This window comes from Drosophila novamexicana, unplaced genomic scaffold (assembly GCF_003285875.2).
Source record: "Drosophila novamexicana strain 15010-1031.04,08,12 unplaced genomic scaffold, DnovRS2.1 tig00001062-arrow-arrow-pilon, whole genome shotgun sequence".
Lineage (NCBI taxonomy): Eukaryota > Metazoa > Arthropoda > Insecta > Diptera > Drosophilidae > Drosophila > Drosophila novamexicana.
The window spans coordinates 1,380,626-1,406,321 of NW_020824838.1; the positions used below are offsets into that span (position 1 = coordinate 1,380,626).

Below are 25,696 nucleotides of genomic sequence, written 5' to 3' on the forward strand. Positions count from 1 at the left end.
AGTGTTGAGAAACGACCTAAGCATGGCCGCAGCGCAGCTGTTGGCCTGCACTGTTCAGTCTCATAACCAATCATTTGACAGCACTGTTTTAAAAATCAGCTGGCGCCGTTTTGCCCGTTTCAACGGTGCTTTTGCTCATTTCGGATTCAGTCGTTGCACGAGAGAGCAAGCGTCGACTTGCACATCTTTGGCTCGGGCGCGCGTTTTGTGTACAAAGTGTTTAAACACAAATTTGTTTGTAAATCAAGCAACGAGTGTGTGCGTGTGTGTGCAAATACAAAAACAAAACAAAAATACAAAATAAAGTAACGGTCGTCCTCGCTGTTTCGGGGGCGGCAAGTAGCAAAAGTTCAAATCACAAACCGCCGTTGCACTTTGTTGCCGCTCTCAACGTTGCCTTTTCGGCTGTCGGTGTTTTAATCGTTGTTGTTTTTCGGTGGAGTAAGTGGAGGCGTCGCGCGCGTCCCTCGGAGGTGCCAACAGCAAGAGGTATATTTCCATTAAAACATGTATGTGTGCGTCTGTGTGTGATTTGTTGTGGCCCTGTGTCGCATGTTTTATTAGCGTGTTTGCCACGGCAATCATAAAAACAACAACAATGACAGCTCCGACGACAGCAACAAGCGCAAATGCAATAATATTTAATAAACGAATCCAAATACGCGCCTTCGTTGTGTAAGCATTGTTTATGCCGTCACAACAACAAATATAAATAGCAATTGCGCAAATATACAACAAAATATCTAATTGCATGTACGTATGCACATGCATATATGTACGTATGTATATGTCCATATTATGATGAACAAATGCGGCAAATAAATTCTCGGCTTGCCTTCCTTTTCTCTCTCTCTCTCTCTCTCTCTCCCCTCTCTCTCCCCTCTCTCTCTTCCTCTCTCTCTCCCCTCTCTCTATCTCTATCCGCCTCTCTCTCTCTCTCTCTCTCTATCCCTGTCTCGCTCACTCTTACTCGCTCTTGTGCTAATTGAAAGAAACTACAAACTTCCTGTTTTGGGGAAAGGGTTGTATCTAGCCAAGCCCACCGCCCCCCTGCTACCGCTCAACCAATCAACGTGCATACGTATATATATATATATATATATATATATATATATATATATATGTTATATATGTGTGCATATATGTATAACTGTTGCCTTTGCCGCAGACAACATGAGCTTTATTGCGGCATCCTAACCCAGCCGAGAACCCCTGCCCCGCACATTCCATAAGCAAAGGGCTCTTTGGCTGAGTGGCTGTATGTGTGTGGGTGTGGATGAATTGGAGCTGCATAGAAGTTTTGTGCTTTCTGCTATGTTGGTATTTGCCAGAATGCGGGTGTTGAAGTTTTTAGTGCAACATTTTTTCTATGTTTTGCCTATATTTTTTTTGCTGCTCCAGCGGGAGCTTTCATATTGTACGTGTGTGCTATTATTAAAATGCCACACGCACGCACACATAGAGACAGGGGAACACGGACACGGCAAAAAGAAAAACTATTCTCAGTGTGTGTGTGCGCCTACGAGGCGTTGGCGTTTTGGCTAGAAGAAGCAGCAGCAGCAGCAACAACAAAAGAGAGCGAGAGAGAGAGAGAGAGTGGGAGCGCGAGCCTGGACTAAAAGGGGCAGCTGCAAGAGCGGCGAAATAAGTTAATAAATAAAACAAATAAAGCATAAAAATATAAATCGAAGCAAAAACAAAAACAAGAGAATTTCTCAATAAGAATTTAAACGAATCCCGCGCCCCCACTCCCCCATAATTTAAGCCCTGCACTTGTTAGACATAAACGCGGCCGCACATTTGCCATATGAGACCCGTTAGACCTGCTGTTGTTGTTGTTGCTGTTGTTAGGATTGTAATAAAGCGTTTTACGGCCCTCCTGACTGCCGCCGCCGCTTGTTGTTGTTTTTATGACAGTTAAGCTATTTTGCGTATGACATGTTTGACAGATACCAGCGTCGTCGTCGTCGTCATTCTCATAGTCGCCGCGGCTGTCACCGCCGCTGTTAAATGCAGCCGCTGCCAGCGCCCACTCCTCCCATGCACACACACACACAGCTGACTCTCTCACTCATTTTGTCACCCTTTCTTGTTGTTGCCCGCAAAGTTTGCTTGTGTTCGCTGGCGTTTTAATTTTTGCGTCTATTAGCCACACATACATATGCACATATGCTTTGCCACCACTGTAGTTGGGATTGGAACAACACAAGAGGGGGGGTCCGGGAGTGGGCAGGGGGTTTCGTTCGCAGCTACTTTTACGCATGTTTTCGCACAGCGCCAAAGATGTTGGCTTGACATAAATTGTGTCCGCCAAATGTGGCAAACTACAACAACAAAACTGGGCCACGCCTACAAAAAAAAGGCCATAAGAAACCAACAGCCGCTTGGCTTGTCGCATGTAATTGCTCCCCACAATGTAAATGAAAAAAGCATGATGCACAGTGGTACGAGTACGTGTGTGCCTAGCAATTGTTATTACTCCTGTTGTAAAAAGATAAAAGATTTATTTAAAACATTTTCAACTTTCTTGCTTAAAATTTTAAAGATAAATTTTCCAACTATTTTTCGTTCATGGCAATTTAAAATGTAGCTATTTTTTGTAAATATTTGAAAATGATTTTGAGATCCATAATTTAAATTTTCTTCCCATTTTAATCTCGTGATGAGGAGCTTAAAGCCTAAAAATTATCTATTGTTCAAAAAACCTTTGAGCCCCTTTTTTTCCAAGAGGGGTAAATTTTGCGAAAAGAGTAAGATTCGTATCAAACGATGCCGATGGAATGGTAAATAAAAAACTTTTTTACAACCGCTTTCCTGCAATTTACCACAGTTGCGGGTTGTTTTTCAGAATCGCTGGCACATTCATAAAATTCTTATTTATTCGTATTTAATTAGTTTTAAGCGAATGGGGTTAAGCAAACATTCAACTAATAAATCGTTGACGCCCACTTTTCATCAAAGCGCGTTGAAAAAGTTTCATACAACTTTTTCACAATAAAAATGTCAGCATCAATATTTGATGTACCTATAATAAAATCGATCTGGTGTTGTTTTATTTTTTTTGAGCTCTTTTTATCGTTTCCAATTGATTAATAATAATATTTTGATTAATAAAAGAAATTTGATTAGGTAAAGACAATATTTTAATCAAATAAATTAATTTATTGTTTTTATCCTCCCATTAAATGAAAAAATTTGATAAAAGTTCCAAAGCACCTCATCTGTTTTGTGGTGGAGGTGGAGTCTAACCACCTTGCACAAACTTTTATGCATTCGAAATACAAAATATAAAATACCATTATATTTGAGTTTACATAAATATTAATAAAGTTTGATTTGATTAGCCTCCTTACAACCTAGATTTATTTAACACACAATGAAGTGGTAAAGTTAATTATCTGCTTTCTATATTTATACTATTAGCTGGCAATACTTTGACAAGAATATTAGAAAATGAAACTGCGACCCACTGTGCCTAAACAAGTTGGCTGGATGTAACTAAAAACCGCAAAAGCTTGACAATCCGCTGCCCGTCGCCGTCGCCGTCGTAGTCGCCATCGCCGTCGCCGCCGCAGTCGCTCTCACGCCAATCTCGCGGTCCGCAGCACTGCGGGTCTCCACTCTCCGCTCTCACACTCTCGGCTTTGAAAGCTGTTGCTTCCGCTCCCGTGGCCTGAGTGTAAAAGTATCTCTTTGTTAATTTTTTTCTTGTTGTTGTTGTTGGGCTGTACGTGGGCGGCAACGCAGCCGTCGCCTCAGCAGAAACCTTAGGCCAAGTTTCAAGCTTGAAATGCTTTGACGATGACGTCGTCATCAGCGTCGTCGTCAGCGCCGCCATCGTCGCCGTCAATCAAATTGTGCGCTTTCAGCGCTGTTCGCCGCGTCGCATTTGGTTGCATGTGCTGCGAGTTTTGGTTTTGGTTTTGGTTTTGGTTTTGGTTTTGGCTTTGGCTTTGGCTCTAGGCTTGCGTTTTATGTGCGGCTGTTTGCGTACTCTGCACCCACCATTGTCACCGCCACCGCCCGCCGCCACCTAGCACTTAAACTGGCACTCTCAATCCCATTCGCACATTCACAATGCAAATTGATAGCGCAAACAAACAAACATGCAAACATTTTGTGGTATTTACGCATCGAATATCACTTGGATTTGCCATACGCTTATTTATATTTGTATGCCCTGTTACTATAGCGGAAAGTGGTATATTGGCCTAACCGAGAACAGGAGACATGAAAAATTGGTCTGTCAGTAAAGCTCACATTGTAGCTCCAGTGCAAGAAGCTGCTCGGATATATGTTTTTCTTTAACACAAACTGCTTACATATGTATGTATATGTGTACTAGTTTTAGAATCACAGTTGCGAAGCTACTGCTATAGTTTTTGGTGCATATTCCCACCAGCAAAACACACACACACACCAATCGCCGATATTTAATACAGTTTTAGAATCACAGCTGCGAAGCCAATGCTACAGTTTTGGGTTCATATTCCAGCCAGCGAAACACACACACATACGCATTACAGTTGCGAAGCCACTGTTACAGCCTAGGGTGCATGTTCTAGTTAGAAATTCACACACACACACCAATCGCCAATACCGATATTTAACACAGTTTTAAAATAACAGTTGCGAAGTTTAGGGTGCATATTCCAGCCACCCAAACACACACACACACTCACACACACCAATCGCTAATGCCGATATTGAATACAGTTTTCAAGCCACTGTCTTAGAGTCATATATTTTATGCAAAGGAGGACGCTTTCCCATTTATTATGCTGGACACAGAGTATAGCACAGTCGGGCAATTTAGATTGCAACGTTCTTACTTGTTTGCTTCTTCTTCTTCTTCAACTGAATTTTTTTTCCACCGTCGCTTGGCCATTTAATATTCATTTATTCAACCAAGCTTGTTTATCTTACTTTTTTATTTTTATTTGCATGTATTTGGTGTTGTTATTGTTATTGGCATGTGTGTATTTGTTGTGTGGCCGAAAGCCGTAATCGAGAAATCGCATGTGAGCCATGGCCATGATTTTGAATTTGATTTCGTATTTGAATTCGATTTTAAATTTAAGTAGCAGCAGCACCAAAAACCTACTCGCAAAAGGTACTTGGCACCTATTCCGAAACCCTTATACGGAAACAAAAAGCATTTCCATTAAGCTAGATATTATAATTATATATTTTCGAGATACGAAATTGGTATTGCCAATAAGTTAAAGTAGCCAAGATACATTTTTAAATTTGTGTTTCTATCAGAAATTTATATATTCCATGACTTTCCCGAAGCATGCTATTTTTAAAATTGTAGCTAAAAAGCCTTCACCCATTCTCCGAATGCGTAGGTCGATTTTTTCTTGTGTTTTAACAAACGCAAAGTTCTATGAATATTTCTGCAACAGACAGTTTAATTAAAACGATGTTTTTTTTTTTTGTGTGTTTTTTACAATGTTAAACAGTAACAAAGAGAGCCAATTGCATTAAAATTTACAAAAGTTAGCAAATACTGTAAAATGCGATTTCATCTTGCTGTGTGCCTTATCAATAAATTCAACTAGCCAAGAGTCCATTAAAAGTTATTTTATAAAGTTTTTAGCTTTGTTATTTACAAAGTAATTACTTGACAAACTTTCTACGCTTTTAATATGCTATAGAATGTTCTATACGGAACATGGCTGCTGTTATTTTCCAGCGAGTGCTAACAAAACAATTAAATTAATTAATGATACGACTCACATACTGAACTGGGAGAATGTTCCAATAAAAGCGCTTCTTAGAGCCTTAACACACTCGAAGTGGGCATATTATTTTTGTGCAAGTGTATGTAACTGGCAGAAAGAAGCATCTCCGACACCATAAAGTATGCATACATTTTTATCATGGCCTGCTGAGACCCTGTCTAGAGATTTGAAATCTGAAATATTCTTCATATGCATATCTAGTTTTCTTCTATTTTAGAACTCCTCTCCCATTTTCATAATATTAGGTTCTTGTACCTGCCAAACTAAACTTATTTTTCTAGGGAGAGCCTTATAATTTGGAATGTGTCGAATTTTGTAAGGCATTTGTGATGAAAATGAAATACAGATCGGACTATATATACCGAAATTAATCAAGAATGTATTATAGTTTCCAGAAGTGTGGCAGAAGTCAGGGCATTTTCTAGTCAGGCACTCCCGACTAAAGCACTCTAGTGTTTACTTAATGTAAAAACCAATCAATTGAGACCTTGCCGAGGCCACAGAGCGCACTTCTTAGAATCACATAGAGAGCAGCAGCAACTGGTTTATCAGCTGGTTTAAATATTCATAATAACGACTCTCAACTATGCTCATTATGGACTTTAAATATTTCGGCACAAACGATGCCAATGGGACGCATTAAAGCTACGCGGCGATAGAACAATACTAACAATGCGGCTCCCTCTTACTGGGTCCCCTTTCGGCCAGTCCGATCGTCCCTTTGACTGTTGAAAAGTTTTCGAACTCATAAATTCTTTTGTTTGTCCGCAACGCTCTTGTTTTGCTTTAATTTCCGTGCTGCGGCATAGAAACAAAAGAGAGTGAAAAAAGAAAAGTGAAAATTCAGTGGGAAAATGTCGTTTGTTGCGCTGCGATTACAGCACCAACAGCAGCTGCTGCCTGAAAACTAATTAGTTGCAGTTGCAGTTGCATTGTGGCTGGATTGAACATTTAACAAGCAGCCCGCAGATTGAGTCAGCAGATTGAGCAAGACTTTCCATCTGGCTATAGACCACTCGCTCTCTTTTGGGCCCCAGCCGCAGATTGTGCAACAAACGGCAGACAAATTCAGTTAACTGTTACACAGTCACTGACTGACTTAATTCCCCACATTTTCACCCTGATACTTTGCGAACAACTTTTCCAGGCCATGGGCGGGGCGGCATTTGTATCTGTATCTTTATGTGTGTCTCTCAGCTTGAGTAGATTGGTTTTTTTTTTTTTTCATTTTCATTGCATGTCCATTTTGTTGATGTTGTTATTTCACATTTCTTTGATGTTGACAATTTGTTTGACTTGTGTGTTGCTCGTGCGTGTTTGTGTGTGTGTGTGTGTGTGCTTGTGTGTGCTTGTATGTGTGTGTGAGAAGTTCAATATTAAAATGATTCTGACCTGAACTTGCCTATCGGTCGCAAGCCCAGACAGGTGCAATTGAAGCATGCTGATAAGCTGATAGAGAGATAGAGTTGATTGGTTCGATCATATAACCATGCAAGCTGTTTTATTAAAATCTAAGAATCGAACAGACATTTGGTTATGTCACTTCTCAAAGGACTCAGCATTCATGAGTCAATGACAACGTATCTGATAGTTTCATGTGAATTCGAAAATAAAGCGCACACAGCCCTTATCAACGTGCAGTGCTTTATTTTTTCTTAATGTACTATATTTGAACTAAGTGTGGCAGGGAAACCTATTTTTGGCACATTTAATGCTAAAATTGTCTTGCCAGCACTCGTAAGGGTATTAAGAGGCCTTTATTGCCAGTTAAGATGCGATTGCACAATCAAGTTCGGCCAGTGCACACTTATCTAAGCACAAATTTGTAATATATATACTTATATACTTAAACTTATTTATAGGGAAATATTTATTGAAAAAAAATGTTCTAATCTAATAGTTATTTAAACAGTTCGATTACATACGCAACAAAAATATAGACACAAGCTTATAAATGTTAAGTTGCATTGGAAATAAGTAAAAAGCTTGCATTTTGTATTTCCCAGCAAATATTTTACTTTCTGTTTTTGAACTCTGTTGAACAAATAATTTGAATATATATTAACATTTTTTTTTTTTTATTACTTGGAAAAATACGGATTGACCATTAAAATCGCACTTCGATCCTAGCGTCAAAAATCGATAGAATCTCTGAATAATTAAAGCGATCGTTGTGTGTATATTATAAAATAGCGAAAAACGGCTATATTCGGCACGCCCAATATTAATACCTCTGGTATAAATATGGCTTATGGCTGTACCAATATGTGAGGAGAATTGTGAAGCTCGTAACTGCTGAGTTTGGGGCAGATGTCCTGAAAGACACAACATTGTTCCATATAAAAACTCAATTTTCGAGCGATTCTTTTATGGCCATATCCCATATGCCATATGCCATATGGCTTATGTTTTGTGCTAATGCTATATGATATATGATATGTGCTATATGATATATGCCTTATGTTTTCTGCTACATGTTTAATGCTTTATGCTATATGATATATGATATATGATATATGACATGTGCTTTATGCTATATGCGGTATGCTTATGCTAGGTGAAATATGGCATAGTAGTCAGATGTTGATAAAACTTGGGTTTTATGTGTGGCGCATAATATAACTTGTAAATAGTTATGATATGTTTAAGAATGGCCATTTTAAGCCAAAAAGCTAGTTTGCATAGAAAGAGAAAGACTCACTCGAATATTAAATACTGGATAAAAACAAAGAACTTTTGGAGTGCGAAGACATCTCCATTTATGCTTTACACATATCATGACGACATATAAATACAGGGAACAGACAATATTCAATTAAAATTAATTTTTAATTTTTCTCTGTTCACTTTCAACTTCACCTGTATCAATAATGACTCCATAGAGGGAACAGCTTTTCAATACGCAATCATCTATTAAATTGTTAAAATTTGATCAATATAATTTTTTTTTAATGACCTCCAGTTGTTCATTTTGGGCGAAAAATATCTGAGGCAGTATCTGATAAATATGTCGACAGACCATTTTCCTTGGTTAGTTTGTCACACTGTGCAGTAGTTTGTCTTTTCTTTTAGTTGTCATTGTTGCTGTTGTTGTTGTTGCTGTGGCTGTTGTTGTCGCGGTAATCGCTGCCTTGGCAACGCAGCAGACCCAGCTGCCAGCGTCTTATTGGGATTATGTTGGCTGCAATCTAGAGAAAATCGCGTAATAAAAAACCATCAATTGGCGCTTGGTCTTAATGAATAAGCGAATGGGGCAAACGCAGCTCCGACTAAGCCGTACTGTCTGCTCTCTGACTGACAGTTGGCCCAGTAGTTTAGGGCGCTGCTCTCCCCAAGCCCCAACCTACCCAACCTACCCGCTCCCCCTCCTTCAAGCGCAGTCATTGTTGCGCTTGGCTGCGCGTTAAATTTGCGCGCGTTTCAAATGAAAAACACAATTTTTGATAAATTTCCATAAGAAAAAGCAAGCATAAAAATGACAATGCTGAGATGTTTTTTCCATTTTCTGGGCTATTCGGATTCGGCTTTAGCTAAGACCTGAGAGCTGAGAGCTGAAAGCGAGAGAGAATGTATGCAAATCAAGTAATTTGTCTCGCGCCGGAGACACATCCAACGCAAATGAGGCAGCCACTTCCGGTGTCAATTTTTATTATTTTTTTTTACAGTTTCCCTAATTTTTTGTTGTTGCTTTTGGCGCGATGTGTCTTTGTAAGTTGCAAGTCGGTGGCGGGGAGGATTTTAAAAATAAATTATAGAAAATAAAGAGAAGAGAACACACTTCTGTACTTGATTGTGCTTTACTCGTGGATACCCAGTATCTAATTTCAATATATATATATATATAAATTGAGTTTTGGTAATTTTAATTTACACAGTATGCACTCACATAATTACAGAACTAAGCCGACTTCTGAATACCCTGTACAATTAACAATCAATTTTATTTGTTTGTTGACTTAATATTTATTTCTACTGATGGCTTATTGCCTCTTGCATACCCTGCACTCAAGCAGCCTAAGACTCCATTTTAAAATATTTTATCAGATTAAAGAACCATGGTGCTGATATTGCCATATTGCACTTTCAATATAGGGTGCATATATATAGATATATATTTAGTGGGTAAAAAAGGGAGTGCTGAGATGATGAGACGACGCCTCGTCGTGCGCTTTTTTATGCAGGTGGAAGTTGTCGCTGTCGTTGGCGTTTGCCTTGCGAAAGAGTTTCATCTTTGACTGTGGCCTCGTCATGTCTGGGGTCTGCTCCTCGCTGGCCCCTGCTCATTTCAAAGCCATTAACAAACAGCAAGAAGCAGCAGCAAAAGCAGCCGCCGCACCAGCAAAAGCAGCAGACGTCGGCGATGGCATTATTATTTTTTCTATATAAAAATAGCTAAAATATGCTTAATTTAGTTGCGCGTTGTGTGTGCTGTGTGTATCCCACATAATTATTTTTGTTAAGTAAGCCCGACAGATAGACTGACTGACTGCCGCGTGGTCGTCACAATAGATATATATGGTATATATATATGTATATAAAGCACAGCGATAGCCAAAATAGCTGCCATTTGGGACGCCCACCATGACGCCAAGACGCCAAGACGCCCACCAGACGTTGAAGAGCGGAACTGAAGACCACTTACAAATGCGCCAAAGAATTATTGCCATTGCTGTAGTTTTATTTAATAAAGTGAATTTATGCTACACTACAATGCGTTTAACGCTCTTCCACACTGTGAGAAATTCCCAGCCAACAGGCCATTACATTCTGCATACTATTTCATTGCTGGTCGCTGCCGCGGCCCATAAAAGCCGCTGAGGAAACTAAATTAGTTTATTTGAATGTACTTCTTTTTTTGGCTGACGATGGGCCCTAACTTGGTCAACTCTTATGGCATTGCAACAATAGCATTCCGGGTGGGCTGGGGCATGAGTAAGAATAATTTCGGAGCAAGAAGCTGTGGGAAGGTTGGCCGAACTTACCGATTAAATACGTGTGATAAGAGAGTACGAAATTGTAAATAACTAACTGCTATTCGATATCTTAAAATGGACAGTTGGACAATGGACAATTGTCGAATTGCCTGAAGACTTTTGGGCCAATTGCTCAAAAAAAATAAAGCTAAGGGGGGAACCCCGAACCGAATTAGATTGCCGTCAAAACAGTTCCTGGTTCGAAAGTAGAAGAGACTCTTTTAACCAAATCAAATTTGGCCCACAATTTCTATATACAAATATTTAAGTTTTTCAATATTTTCAGTTGAACGGGCAGTAATGAATACAATAAATCAAATGAAAAATCAAACAAAAAAGTTGCGCATGTTCACGATGCGAGTCTCGAACGGAGAAGCGAACTACCGGCAAATTAGAGACTTGTACTTTAAGATATTCACAATACCAATACCAATACAATACAATACTCCAAAACGTTAATGACTCATTCTATTAATTATTGTGGCTACAATTGGTATATGTCTTGAACATTTCATGTTTCTTTTAAGTCAATAATCTTTTAGCTAAATTTTCTATATTTATTTCATTTGAGTTCTCCTCAATTTCAATTTCAAGGCCTTGCGCAATGTTTTTGTTGGCCATAAAGAAAAAGACCAATATGAAATCGTATGGTAAAAGCAACATTGAACATACAGAGACACAACAAGATTGCTTGTCCCCAAGAGTCAACGAGAAAATAACATGCTGCGAACACAATGCCCAGCATCTTGAAGAAGACCCCTTAAGACCCTACACGCCCACAAACAGCGTTGGCATTGCGATGTCCGGAATATGAGTGACTAACCGAATGTTGACAGCGCCGCGTCGCCAAGATATAACAAAACTCTTCGTTCATCTGACGATCTCCACCGAAAATAAAAACAACCCAAACGGCCAACGAACGGAAAAGAGATCGGTCCCAAAGCGTGCTATCGAGATCAAAATCCGATTTCAAGAGAATTCCGTTTAGTGCACCCAACAAAGCAAATATCACACACACACACACACGTACAGAAACAATAAAGAACAAGTCCAATCCGAGTGTAAACACTAATTCAACTGTTGTCCGAAACAAGGCACAAAACTCGTAAGATTCAATATTTAAGATCTGGAGCTCTGTTTGCGCTCGTTCAAAAACGTTTATTAGAATTTTCTCGTCTCCTTTCTTATCAATATTTGTGCAGGCGCAATAAAGACACAATCTATTGTGCTAGGTCATAACAAGATGGATAAACGGGGCGTGGGAAGAGTACACTGCGATGCCTCTTGGCGGTGGCCACAGGTAATTGAGCTGGAGAGATGTTTAAAAGAAAAGTGAGATGACAAAGTAAACAATTAGATAACAAGCTGCATTGGAGAAAACTTGTAAAAGGACTGGAAAATCTTTTCTGTTTCGTACCGTTAATTATCCTTGTGCTTAGAGCAAAAGAACGTTCAAATAATTTAATCCTAATATAGTATTCCGATTCGTGCAGCTTTAATAATCCATTGGTTGCAATAAAATGTTGCATAAAGATATTTGCAAAAAGTAAAGACTTATTAGAACTCGAATATTTGATATTAATGGAAAATGTTCCCATCGATTATGCTACTAAGCATAGCTGGACTTTAATTGGAAACTTCGGCAACATTCAGTATTGGTTATTGCTGCATGCCGCCTCAGCTCAGTTGCAGTAGCAGTTGCACAGAATCCATTTAACAACAACAATTATGCAATTAGTCGATGCAGAGCCCGTTGGAAACCTTGGAAACCATATATTAGGAGAGCTTGGCAGTCCAGAGAATTTGCCGTCAGTGGACCTGGCTTCGACATTGCATGAAATGTATACCTGCAGACAGCCTCTTTAGCTCTCTCTCTCCCCCCCCCCCTCTCTCCCCACTCTCTCGAATTTAAAAGCAAAAATCGTAATAGGTTGAAGAAGGTTTCTTTGTTATTTTTTGGCTCCGTTGTGTTATCATACATGCAAGGATTTTTAACATTTATGTTTATTTACGAAAAACTATAATTTTTTTTATTTATCGCAGCCTTTTAAGCTTCTGCTTAATTTCTGTCATATTAGCCCTAAAGCAGAGTAAAAAAAAAATCATAAAAGCAATTTTAGGACTCTCTTCTCTCTTTCTCCCCCTTTTACGAGTAGTCTTGCCCATAATCATAAAGTCGCAGCTACATTTATGTTTTTTTACGATCTTTCAATTTACTGGCCGTTGTTATTTTGACGATTGCTCTCAAATGCATGTTACTCTTTATTATAGCTGAGCATAATGATTTTTATTCCAGCATCGATTTTTTCGACTTTATCTACGATTTGCTGTCCGGTCCAGACAATGGCTTAAGCCATAAATGGCCGTACAAGTTTGGCACGTGTTGTGCGCCAGATGTGTTGCTTTATGCACATGGCACATTTATAAGTGTATATATACATATATATTTTAATACGAATTTATTGAAAAAATTATAAATTTTGGCTGTTGGCTGCAAAATTTATGGACGGCTGCTGTCCGAGTGCGTAAAAAAATGTTGTAGAAAATCACATTGAAAAATGTGTAATAAAATAGAAATAATATTTATAGCTGAGACGTCGAAGGGTCTAAAAATACACCACACACACACAAGCACGCACACATAGCCAGAGGCGAAGCAACAGCATCAACATCAACGTCAACGTCAACGGGTTCCCAGTTTTCCCAGCCCAACAGAGAGTCCAATCCGATTGGCTGTTGCCGTGTCTGTTGGCCATGTGCGCGCTTTCCCATTCATGCGGCCCGCGACCTGCCTCAGAGACACAAATGACCCAACTCCACATATGCCACATGGGCCAGAAATCCACTTGGCTGCGAATCGCTGGGGCATTTTGATTTAAACCGATCGATTTTGTGGCCGAGCTCATTTGGCGTAAAATAAACTTGCCTCGAGTCAATAATCCCTTCTGTTCCGCAACGAACCACCCATCCACTTCAAAGTGTTGTTGCTATTGTTTGTGGTATTTTGAAATATACACACTCACGCGCACACACCTGCACACACACACATATATATCACACAAATTTCCCAATTTAACTAGATGTTTTTTCTCTTCGCACTTGTTAACAAATCGTTTCGTGTAAACAAAAAAAAAATTACTTCAGACAGCATATCGAATACGTGGCATAAACAGCCAACAAATAGGTACACAACACCCACACTCACTGTCTCACCACTGCCCCTCTCCGGACAGGTCCTGCAGCACCCACTTATTGATTGCATTGCGCCTGCTACCATTTCCCATTCTATCGAATCTGGACGATGGGAGGGGGGCAGTGTGTGCTGTTTGTCTCTGCTTTTCCAGTTGGCAGTTGCGCACTTTTCTTTTTGCGACTGACTGAACGTGACTTTTAAGTCAAACTCAACGAACGTCATTCATTCATTCGTTCAATCATTCGTTTCAGCCGTCAATCAGTTGTTTTTTTCTTTCTTGTGTGTGTGTGTGTGTGTTATCTGACGCGGCTTCCAGCAAACCGGAAGTTGTAATTAATGTGCGCCTTGGGGGCGTTTACTGTTGTCAAGTCCTGCGAGTCCTCGCTGCATCTGTAGGTGTGTGTGTGTGTGTGTAGGACCATTATCTATGTGTGCGTGTTTGTATTAATAGCCATGGCAGCGCTTTGTCAGGCAAACGTGTGGCATTGACGATACCTGAACAACGTGTGCTTCGATAATGAGTCAATAGGGCAGACTTGACTGCCTAAGGGTGTCTCACACACTTCGTCGTGATGAAGATGAGAACTCTGTGTGTGTGCATTTGTGTGTAGTTGTGTGTGGATCCTATTACACGACGAGATAGTGCTACACGTTTCTCACTTTTCACACTTTAAAGCCTTTTTATTGGTATTGTGCGCGTGTGTGTGGGTGTGTGAATGCAATTTCAACCGACAATTCACATTCCAGTTCCCATTAAGAAAGAGATTCAAATAATAATGTGACAATCGGTAGGATATCTGTTTTATTTTAATTATTTTATACAAAAAATCTTTTATCAAATCAATTTATTTTATTTATTTGGAATATTCATGGAAATTTACCTTAATATTGTTCGGCTTTGTGTCAATATATTTTATTTATTTGGAATATGGCTTTTATCACTTATTTACAGAAAGTCATATTTTTTATTATATTTACGCCAAATTTTTTGTGCAATTCCTTTGAATTTCATATTTTTCGGTTTACTTATTTCTGTGAATTTTTCCACTCTAATAAGTTTTGAAAGCCTGATAAAACGAGTTAGAATTTAATATAGATGACACTCTAGATGAGCACTCCTTCAATCATTACATTTGCCACCTTCCCCTACTTTACTCATCATTCCAAACCTTTTTCGCTCAATATGTTCATTATATTTATCTTCGCACTGGTTCCCCTCCACTTAATTTACCCCCACATCAACTTCCAGAACGGCTCCTGCTTATGCATTTGTTTAGCCACACGTGATTGTGCATTGGGAATCCAAAGTTGACTCTAGACGTTATGTGTGAAGATTAATCATGTTAAGTATATCTGTGAACGGTTACGCTGGTTTCGTTGGTTGATGTTTTAATTTTGATTCATTGTTTCCTAGTTCTCTGCCTGCAATTATCTAATTCTCTTCAAACGTACCCTAGTTTTTATCTATTGAATATTATTTAAATTAATATAATGTCGTCTTAAACCACTTCACATAATTCTTTTTTTAGAAACTTTTTTTGAAAAAACTTGTGTTTTAACAACATCGGTATACAATATCATATAGCGCACATACCTGTAAAAGCGTAAGCCATATTTCTACAAGGGTATTTTGCCATTCTAATCGGAAAAAATCTATAGCGAAATCCTGTTTACTTATTGACCTAGGAAAATATGATTTGCAATTGACTTAAAGGCTTCTGCATCAGCGCACACCTGACTCCATTCGCCCATAGATTGTTGCTGTATTGCAGATAAAGCGTCGCTTCGTCTCCTTTTTATGCACATCTCAACTACCGTATCCTTTGCTTGCTCCGCTAAAAGAACGTTTACAAAATATTTGTCAGCTTGCCTGCATCGGAATCTGCGAGCGCTGTTGAATAGGTTCAAAGTTATGCCACGAAGCTGACTATGTGAATTGTATTCAGTATTTTCGCACAGCTCTGCTTTGCCAGGACTTGGCCTGTGGGGCGGAGATGGCATTGGCATTGGCAACGTCAATGACATTGGTCTGATAACCTGGCAGAAGGGGTAAAAGTCAAATGCTTCTGCATTGATACCATAAGCTGTCCACTTGATGCGGCTTATTGTTAGTGCCGCCTGACTGGAACCGCCCCCTCAACTGCCCGCCGGTGCCCAGCTTAGCCCTTACGGCCACTGAAGGAAATCGCCTCCGGAACGCCCCTCAATGTATGCAGTAAATTGCTTGCTTGCTTAAAGCACACACACACACACACACACGCACACACACACACACACACACACACACACACACACACACACACACACACATGCACAGACACAAGCAACAACACACCTTGAATTATTGGTTCTGCTTTCTTTGTAGCATAAGCCGCTAATTCACAAAACACAGTAGCAAGCAAAAAATCAAAGCGTGCAGCCTGACTGACCTTTTAATACTCTGTTAATAGAAGAAGAAAAAGCAATGATTTTCTACAGTATATCTCAAGTATATCGATTACTTTGTTAATTTGTGTTTTCTATAAATACGTTTATTATTATTATTAAAGTTACAATATTGAGTACTTTTAAGAACTCTTCGACTTACTTACAGAGTATTTATTTATAAATCGAACCAGAAATAAAAAATCCTTATTTAGGAGTTCTTAAAGTTACAATTTGAATACCGAAATATCTTTTTACAATCACAATTCAAAATTTGCTTGATGACTGCCAGCCTTTTTATACCCTGTAAGCATTAAGTCTATTTGTTCATATCGTACTTTTAGAAACTTTTTTAACAACGTTTCCAAATAGATAGAATAGAATAGAAATATGCACATCATGTACTACATAATCCTTAATTGCAAGTAATGTGTGCGTCTAAAATCGATTTGACCTCAATGTTAACTTAATATACCCATTTTATCATTCGAAAAATTTAGGGGCACGAATTTGTAAAATTCCGATTTGCGTGGGGCCAAATCGAAGGGAAAACAAGTGGCGCACAATTGACTTGGCCAATAAAGCATAAAACCGTTAAATTCACAAAATCAATAACTTGGCCTCAGTTTGCCCAACTTACAGCAAAGACAGCCAATTGCTGCCGCCAGTCACCAACAGCATTAGTAACTTGCCACATGCCGCATGCCGCACGCCACAGGCGAATTTCTGCAAGCGGTATCCCCGAAAATAAAGGACGACAAATTGCTGTGAGGTCCCGGTCCGCACATTAAACAACTTTGCAATTTGTGTCCATTATTTTGAGCTGCCTTCAAGTCAGTTTTTGTCGGCTGGCTGTGTGTGTGTATGTGTGAGTGTGTCTATGGGTGTGCAGGGAGGCGCAATATTGTTGTCACCTGCTTTGGCATTGAAATGTTTCACAAGTCGCTTTTAAGTTGCCTCCCCTTTATTCATTGTGTGTATGTGGGTGTGGGTGTGTGCTTTCCTAATTGTGTCAAGGAGTTCATTCATAGACATTAGCGACAGCAACGCGTAAAAATTTGTGTCCTTATGTTTGAGTGTGTGTATGTGGTGAACTATGGAGAAAATTAACACTTTTTGGACCAGGTCCAAATTATAAATTCTTTACATTTAAAATACAGTTTAAACTGTCTGGGGATTAAACTTTACTTTGCTTCTATAATATAGATAAAAGATTTATTAAAATTATTTACCAAATAATTTGGCTTTAAGAAGCCCAACATTTTTTATTAAAGTGCTCTATTTAACAGCTGTAAAAATAACATTTTATGTTAATGTTGTGTCTTTAAGACATTCTAATAACAAATTTATCTATTGATTGATATTTAAACTCTTTTGTGACAAAAATAATTGTCTGCCACAAAAAGTGTATATTTTTTCCATTGTGTATAAAACGAAGTCGTGAGACTCATCGTTGCCGCCTGTCGCATGTGTTAAGTGAACAGCTGTTAATGTTGCAGTGCATCTTTTATGTTCGGATCCTACATTTACCTGGTACCCTGTTCGCTATTCTTGTTGTTCTTAGCTGTTTCTACTTTCCATTTTGAGATCCATTTTGTTGCTTGAAGTGCTAGTGGGCCATTTAAGCTAAATGTCGCACTTTAAAAACAAATTGCCAACTGTTAACTGCGTACAGGGATTTGTATATAGCATTAAAGTGCCGTTTTGTGCATACAGTTATTAACTTGTTGTTAAAGCTCCAATTTGATCCGACCACTGTTGTTTAATTTATTTCGAGCAGTGCCGCAAACATTTGATTCGAATGCGAATGAATGAATGCGAATTTCGAGTTGCATTGCATTACAAAAAGCTTTTGCCTTTGGCGTACAATTAATATATTGACAAACAAAATGGTCGATTTATCACGTTCTGATGAGCATTTAACATGCGTTACGCATACGCCACGTTGTGACAACATGAAATACTGTATTTACAATACATACATTTAATGTTGACATTTAAGAGGCTTTGCTACTATTCAATAAGCTTCATGCTTTTACTTATAAGATCAATATGTTTGCATAATTAGATCTGTTGCTGAAAGGCTAGATATCATATTGGGTATTGTTTTTGGGCAGAAATGCATTCTAAAATGCACCCAATTATATTGTTTGGTATATTTTGTTTGCAGTGATTCCTTGTTGTGTGTAATTTACCTGCATATTTTGCCAAATATTTTCAATCGATTAGCTTATTAGCAAACTGTTGTCATTGCAGGCTACAAAGGCAGGGACATTTGCATTAGAAATTGTTGTAACATATCGTAAATAAGTTGAATATCTAATTAATCAGCAGATTAGCCGTGGGGAGGTCTTCATTGTTTTTACATATATTCTTATTTATTTATAAATGCACTTACCTGAAAATGCAGGTTCACAGTGTATTGTCATTAATTAGTTGGCGACAAAATAGACCTTTTGTAAACACAACACTGAAAGAATTAAAAAGGTTAGAGTTTCAAGTTTAGAACAAATAGAATTAAAATGATTGAGAGAGGAAGAGTAAAAGTGAAAAAGAGTGCATGTACATTAAAGTGTAAAGTGGATCAGAGATACAGTTTATTAGATGGCCAACTCAACTCTTTCATAACATAACTTATGATCAAAGAATGAAAAACTGTTAGTAAAACCCAAGAGAATCGTATAGAAAGGCGATATATAAGATTGGATTTGAGTTGTCAGGACAAATAGACAAACATGTGTATATATGCACAAATTAGATTTTCTATCAAAATTGACCCACTAACCATTTCTAAATCCTGATTAAAGGCATCAAAAGCTACGCCTGGAATGGGACCAATTGACGAGCCGCTCCACAACTTGTTGGCACAAGAAATACTTGTTAACACTTTAGTTGCCACCAAAGCCACAGACATCCACAGAAAAGAAGCCGCCCAAGCCAAAGAAAGGTCGCCTCAATAAGCCGCTTAGGCTTCGTGACACCAGAAAAACGATTCCACACATTGGCTGTGCACGTGCATTGAAGAAACCAAGACCCGAGACATGACGCTCACAAATGGGAATAGGAATTGGAATGGGAATGGGTTTCACTTCTCGGTCTGGGGTAGCGCGCTGATAAATACGCTGAAAACAATCAGAGTAGTCAAAAAGTCATGAGTTGTGACTTGTGTACGTGAAAATTGCACCTCATTGCACAGGTGGCCTTCACGGCCAGAATAAGAGCTAAGGGCACTGCGGAACGTCATGTCACGTCAGGTGGCCGTGGCGATGGCGATGGCGGCTTCGTCATCGCTGAAAACCCTGTTGGGGGCTGTTGCATGTGACAGTTGTGTTACGTTTATTAAAAAGCTTTGTCAATACATCATGACATCGTGTGTCACTTACTTACCCACTCAGTAAGTCACTCTTTCACTTACTTTCGGCAGTCAATCATCGAGAGCTGATGAGGAATTTTGCGGGCTGTCTTGAGTGCATGTGTTATTAGGTTTGTTACAAACTTGTTAAAAAGTCTTTACTAGGTCAATTTTGGCTCGAATTCTGATGACAGTCACTCCCCCTGTTGTGGCTACTGTTGTGCACGTATATCAATTAAAAGTTTTATCCAGCTAGATGGATGAAACGAAACCCGAAACAAGTGGTATTGTGTTATGTAGTATGTGGAGGGCTTTTTGGTGTAACAAATGTGTCGGCTAATGGGCGGAACTGGAACTCTAACTAGATCAAGTTGGAACATTAAATTGTTTTTGAAGTTACCTATTTTGTTTTGTTGCACAAAGGGCAAGGACTACAGTGAAATATGACTGCTTCTATGAAATACACTATGTTTTTTTGTCAACACATATTGGCTCGTTTCTTTCCGGAAACTGACCTTATAAAGCAAAGTCCTTCCGTTGAATTATAAAGTTTTTAACTGCATTCATTCGAAGTTGATTCTTTTTATTATTATGTTTGATCTTGTGCTAACTTTTGAGTTCTATTACTCTTCGCACTGTTTTGTTTCTTGTTTCTTAATTCCCTGAGGCTACTAACTATTTCATCATTTAAGCATTTTCTCAATTGTTTCATATTTCTACTCCTAGCTTGGCTATTGAAGATATTGAACAAACATTATAGATAGTCGCGGTGCTCGTGGATACTCTACTCGTTTCTTAGTAATTTTAATATATTTAGATTCACAGATTTTTTTCCATATTTTTCATAATTATATAGGGGTGCATTCTCCACTCAATTTAATCACGCTGTTGATTTTCTGCTGCTGGTGTCAGCAAAACTTTTTATCCGCTGGCTTTGACTTTTACCGAGAAAGCCAAGTTTAATGAATGAGTTTGTTATCAGCGCTTCGAGCGAAGAGCGTTTCATTATGGATATTCCTGCTACTCCGCTCTTGTGCGGCAAGTGCTTGAAGATGTATATATTTATTGGTTGGCGTTTTGCCGCCGTGTTCGTGACATTTTTAAAATCACGTTCAACCGCAAGACGAGCCACACCAGCCGCACGATATATCGATGATGGCTATATAGAAGTTACGAGTATTTTTCGTTATAAATCTGGCTAAATGGCTGCTACTGCAATTGGACGACAACTTTGAATGTCTGTGAAATATTTGGCTTTCATTTTGGGCGAGTGTCGACTGGCCGATTGCTAAGTGAATACGCACGGCTACATTTTCCACTTTTACTTTAAGCAAAATTGTAATCAAAATGAGCAGCAGACGACAATGACATAACAACAACAAAATAACAGACGTTGAGCAGTTGGAATGCACAATTTCATACCCTTAACGAACGAATAACTGAATGAATAACAAAGTCTGCTGACCACAATAAAGAACTGTCTCGGATTATGCAGCCACAAATTGAACCGCACATATCTGATTATAATAAATTGTTCAATTCTCTGCTGGATTAACTTTAAAGATATGTTTTAAGCTACGCTATGCGCCATTTATACAGATATTTTTAGAATAATTTTTGGAAGAAATTGCGCTTATTGCTAAAAATCTAAAGCGTTAATTAATGATTGGCAAATATGTAAGGTATGCATCAAAGGAAATATAAAAGATAAAGAGCGAGACTTTTTTCTGTGTTCAATCGATTTTAAATATTTTTAAATCTTTTAAATCTATGATTGATCTCTCATCTTTCTTAGCACGATTGGATAGATTTAACATGCAACATAGTTGTGCTAATTCTTGTATAAAATACTTACCAATTTTAAAAATGTGCCAAATATTATAAAATATATTTTCTGTAATTGCGTGGTGTCTTAGTTTTGGCAAAATATTACATTAAAGCTTCACCAAAAGTTGAATATCGTTTTAACATAGCATATAAATATTGTGATCGGAATATCAATCACATTTTTACCTGTTTAATGTACCATATGTACGTCGTTGCAGCTAGTGTATGCACAGTTCGCTACACTGTGGATACATAACTTTCATTTCTTAACATTACTTTATTATTTTGCGATTGCTGGCATTGTAATTTCTTTTCAATTAACAATGCGAACGAAATGAAATTGCTAAAAGCAAAAGTAACGAGCAGAGCTGAGCTCGAGTTTCCATAATGCCTCCATATCCACAGTAATACTCGCGTACTGTAATGGAAAATGGCAGCTTGGTAAATTGCTGCCTGTATTTAATAATAAGTACAAATAATAATAATTAAGAAAAAGGCGACAGAGACACAAATTGTGTTTAATTTCTTTTGCTGCCATCAGTTGTCTGCTTGATAATGTCATGAGGAGGCGGAACGAGGAACGAGGAAGGAGGGGCCCAGACCTATCACAGGTTGGCTTTTGTCTGTTGCTGAAACTAGGACAATTTGTGCTTTTCAATACAGCATTTGCCGGCCGGCGCTTGAGGCTTTATTTTATTTTTCGTTGGCACTCTTGCGCATTTTTTTTTATCGCCTCATCATGAGGTGTCGACGACATCTTTTCATTTCTTTTCATTGCTCGCACAATTTCCGCAACGCCATTTTACAATTGTCCATGCCACTGGGCCAGTCCATAGACGGGTCTTGTGTGACGCTGCTTGATTCTTGGCCAGCTACTGATGATCTCTGAAGCGCACTTCTCTCTCTCTCTCTCTCTCTCTCTCTCTCTCTCTCTCTCCCTCTCTAACCATCTGTCGGCGAAGTCTCACATTTTTCAGCTGCCGCTGCTGTTGACACAAATCATTCGCTGGAAGTGCTTTCCCTGCCCCTTGTCTTACTCTAGCATTTCGGTCTGAGCTCCATGACAAAATGTATCTTGCTCTCGTATCGCTTACACTGAGGTCTAGCACTATAGCCTAATGCAAAAATGTTGGTACACATTCTAGTTTTTTTTTTTTTTTTGTTTGCTCTGTTTACTGCCAACTGTTACATATATCCGAATTATTATTCATTATTAATTTGTTTCATTTTAAGAAACCAATTTCTTATATTGGAGCATAATTATGCAGAGAAATTGAATTGTAGACTCTCCATGTCTTTGCTTAGTTCCGATAGTTGTCTAACTAAAAATGTAAACCTTTAAGAAAACAAGAAGCTGAAATTCAAGATTTTTAACTTTTTCTTGGTTTGAAAATATTCAGAAAATTCCATTAAATGAAATTAGAAGATTTTAACTAATTAATCATTATACTTATCATTTAGCTTTTTATTTATATACAAATATTATCTCTGAGCTTCCATTATCTGATTTTAACAATTCTTTGTAAAAAAGTCGAATTCACTTGTTTATTCTTATCTTTTTTATTAATTTGTTTAACAGAAGTTCTTACTTCTTTTTCAGACCTTTTTCAATGGAGCAATTCAATAAACTTTTAACAAGCATTTTTTAAATTCCTGGATCCCATTCCAATGAAATGTAAACTCCAGCCAAATTATTTTACAAACATTTCAAATATGCTCGAGCAACATACCCTAAAGAAGAGCTTTATCAACATTTTCGCACTCGTCTTGTCACACTCCAAACAAAGACGATTCAAAAGCACAAAGCAAAAATGTAATTCAAAACATATTTCAAATGCTCCAGTTCTGCGTGTGTGTGTGTTTGTGTGTGTGTCGCAAGTGCATGTGTGTAAAGTTGTTTATTAAACTTTTACACCGCAAATGAAGAAAAAATAAATAAAAAAGAATAGACGTAGCAGATGAGGGAACTTGACCATGTCGTTGCCAGTTGCCCGTTGCCGTTGCCGTTGCCGTTGTTTACCAAGCCGTTACTTAGCGGCGCCTCCTGCCTTGTCATCGTCATCATCGTCATCCTCTCCAGCCGCTGCTCCTTTCCGCTGCCTAATGGATATCCCCCTGTTTGCGCTGTGCTTGGCTCACGCTGTCGTATCTCGTTTATTGATGCTACATCTTTGCCACTCCAACTGCAGCTTCAGCTCCAGATCCGACTGCGATTCTGCCAGCTAGAAGGAAATTGCGCAAGCAAACAGGCAAACAGGCAAAACAGACACATTCATTTTGCTCTTGTTGCTGTTGTTTGGACTCGGTGCCGTCACTCTTTGGCTCTTTGTTTGGACTCATCCACAATCCACATCCATCCGCACTATCGGGCGTTGCCATTTACAAATCTGGCGCATATACTCCTCTCGTATCTGTGCAGGCCACAAACGCAAAACTCGTTACAAGAATGCACTCAGTAGTTTTCTGGACCGATTGCTGGCTGGTCGGGATTGAAAAATATCAGCAAAATGCGAAATCTATTTGAAATTACGAATATTTCAGCCAACGTAATCAGCTCCAAATTGTGTTAGTCCAACAACAGATTATGGCTTTAAATCAAGAAGACCAGATTTTGTTGGATTAGAACACCAACCAGTAATTCTCTGGCATGTGCTTAGTTACCTTTCAGGATTTATTTATAGTTGTGAACACAAGGCATAAAGCGTATTTAATCCTTGCTAGTTAGTTGTCTAAGCAAAGGCAAGTTAGCAAAGCTGATTAACAAAATTATGCTCGAGGCTTTGTATTTTGATAAGTGGCCTTAAGCCGCTTTGCAGCACAGAAAGTTGTTGTGTATAATTTCTACAGATAGAATTCGAGCAAAATAAAAAGTTCAGCAAAAGTTATATTAAACTAAACCAATTTAGCCTGGCTAGCTTGCCAACATATAATAATTCCACAACTAATTCTCTGATAAGCTTACGGTCAATTACCCAAAATCGTTTTGCAACACTGAAACTTACGTTGTATATTCTGCAAAGCTGACAGCAAAAAATCAGATTTAATCGAGCTTAACTCTTGTCTTAGGCTGAATTTCATTTAACTGTTTTTGGTTAAAGAATTAAAAATGCTTTTGAGCTCTGAAGATCTTTTTGCATATCTTTTTAAATTGACAGCAAGCAATCAGCTTTACCTTAAAAGTTAAAATTGGCAGTCAATTGGCACCCAATCAAATTTAAGCTTATAGCTGACTACCGAACTGACTATCAAACCGAAACGAAAAACATTCATGAATACTGCAGCTCGTTTTGCAAATCTTTGAAATTTGGCAGCACTTAATCAGCTTTGATTTTAAAGTAGACTAAGAATCTTACCTGCTTTTGAGTAGAACAAATTACAAAATGCTTTTGAAGACTAGACTAGAGTAGACTCTTTTTGCGTATCTTTTAAAATTGGACTAAATGACTTTGCTGCTTTTTGTTAGCTAACTACGAACGCTTTTGAAGCCGGAACGAAAAACAATAGAGAATACTTTGAAAATTGGCAGCACTCAATAAGCTTTGATTTTAGAGTAGACTTAATGATTTAATGCACTTGGTTTGTTACCTGCTTTTGGGAAAAAAATACAAAATTCTTGTAAACACTAGAGTTCTTTTGCGTATATATATGTATCTGTCTAAATGACAATGCATTTGGTTAGACAGCTCAAACCGTTTTTCAACCCTGAATCTCTTTTATAATTGGCAGCACTGAATAAGCTTTTATAGTAAGCTAAAATGCTTTAACTTTAACCTTCGCACACTGAAGACCTCAATCAGTAGTAATTGGTGTAGTATGTTCACAATATAATCAGGGAGAATCAAAATTCGTTTCTTATAAATGGTATCCAGCTTGTTGTCCTTGATCTACTGCGCCAATTTACATATAAATTGAAATGCGTTTAACTTGTAAACTAGTTTTTTTTAAACTAACTGTAAACATAGCAGCCAATTTGATCTGCTATGCTACTTACTCCAATTAATTTCATTGATTTTTGTTGAACTAGTTTCGCCTCCATCCTGCTCAGTCTTGTGCAATCATCTCTGGCAAAATCCGAAATTGTGTCATAACATTACAAACAAGCCGTTCAACTTGGCCTGAGCAGCTTTGCTGAACCTGAACCTAGCCCACCATGTGGCAGCTTGTGATCTCAGTCTGGGAT

General features: G+C 38.4%; 1 protein-coding gene across 1 annotated transcript in view; it reads left to right on the forward strand.

Moving 5' to 3' along the window:
- Positions 1-173: 173 nt before the first annotated feature.
- Positions 174-25,696, forward strand: part of LOC115766150 — a 34,840-nt gene continuing 9,317 nt past the window's right edge. The window contains exon 1 of the mRNA XM_030709987.1: positions 174-489. The gene's annotated coding sequence lies outside the window, so the exon portion shown is untranslated. The remainder of the gene's footprint in view (positions 490-25,696) is intronic.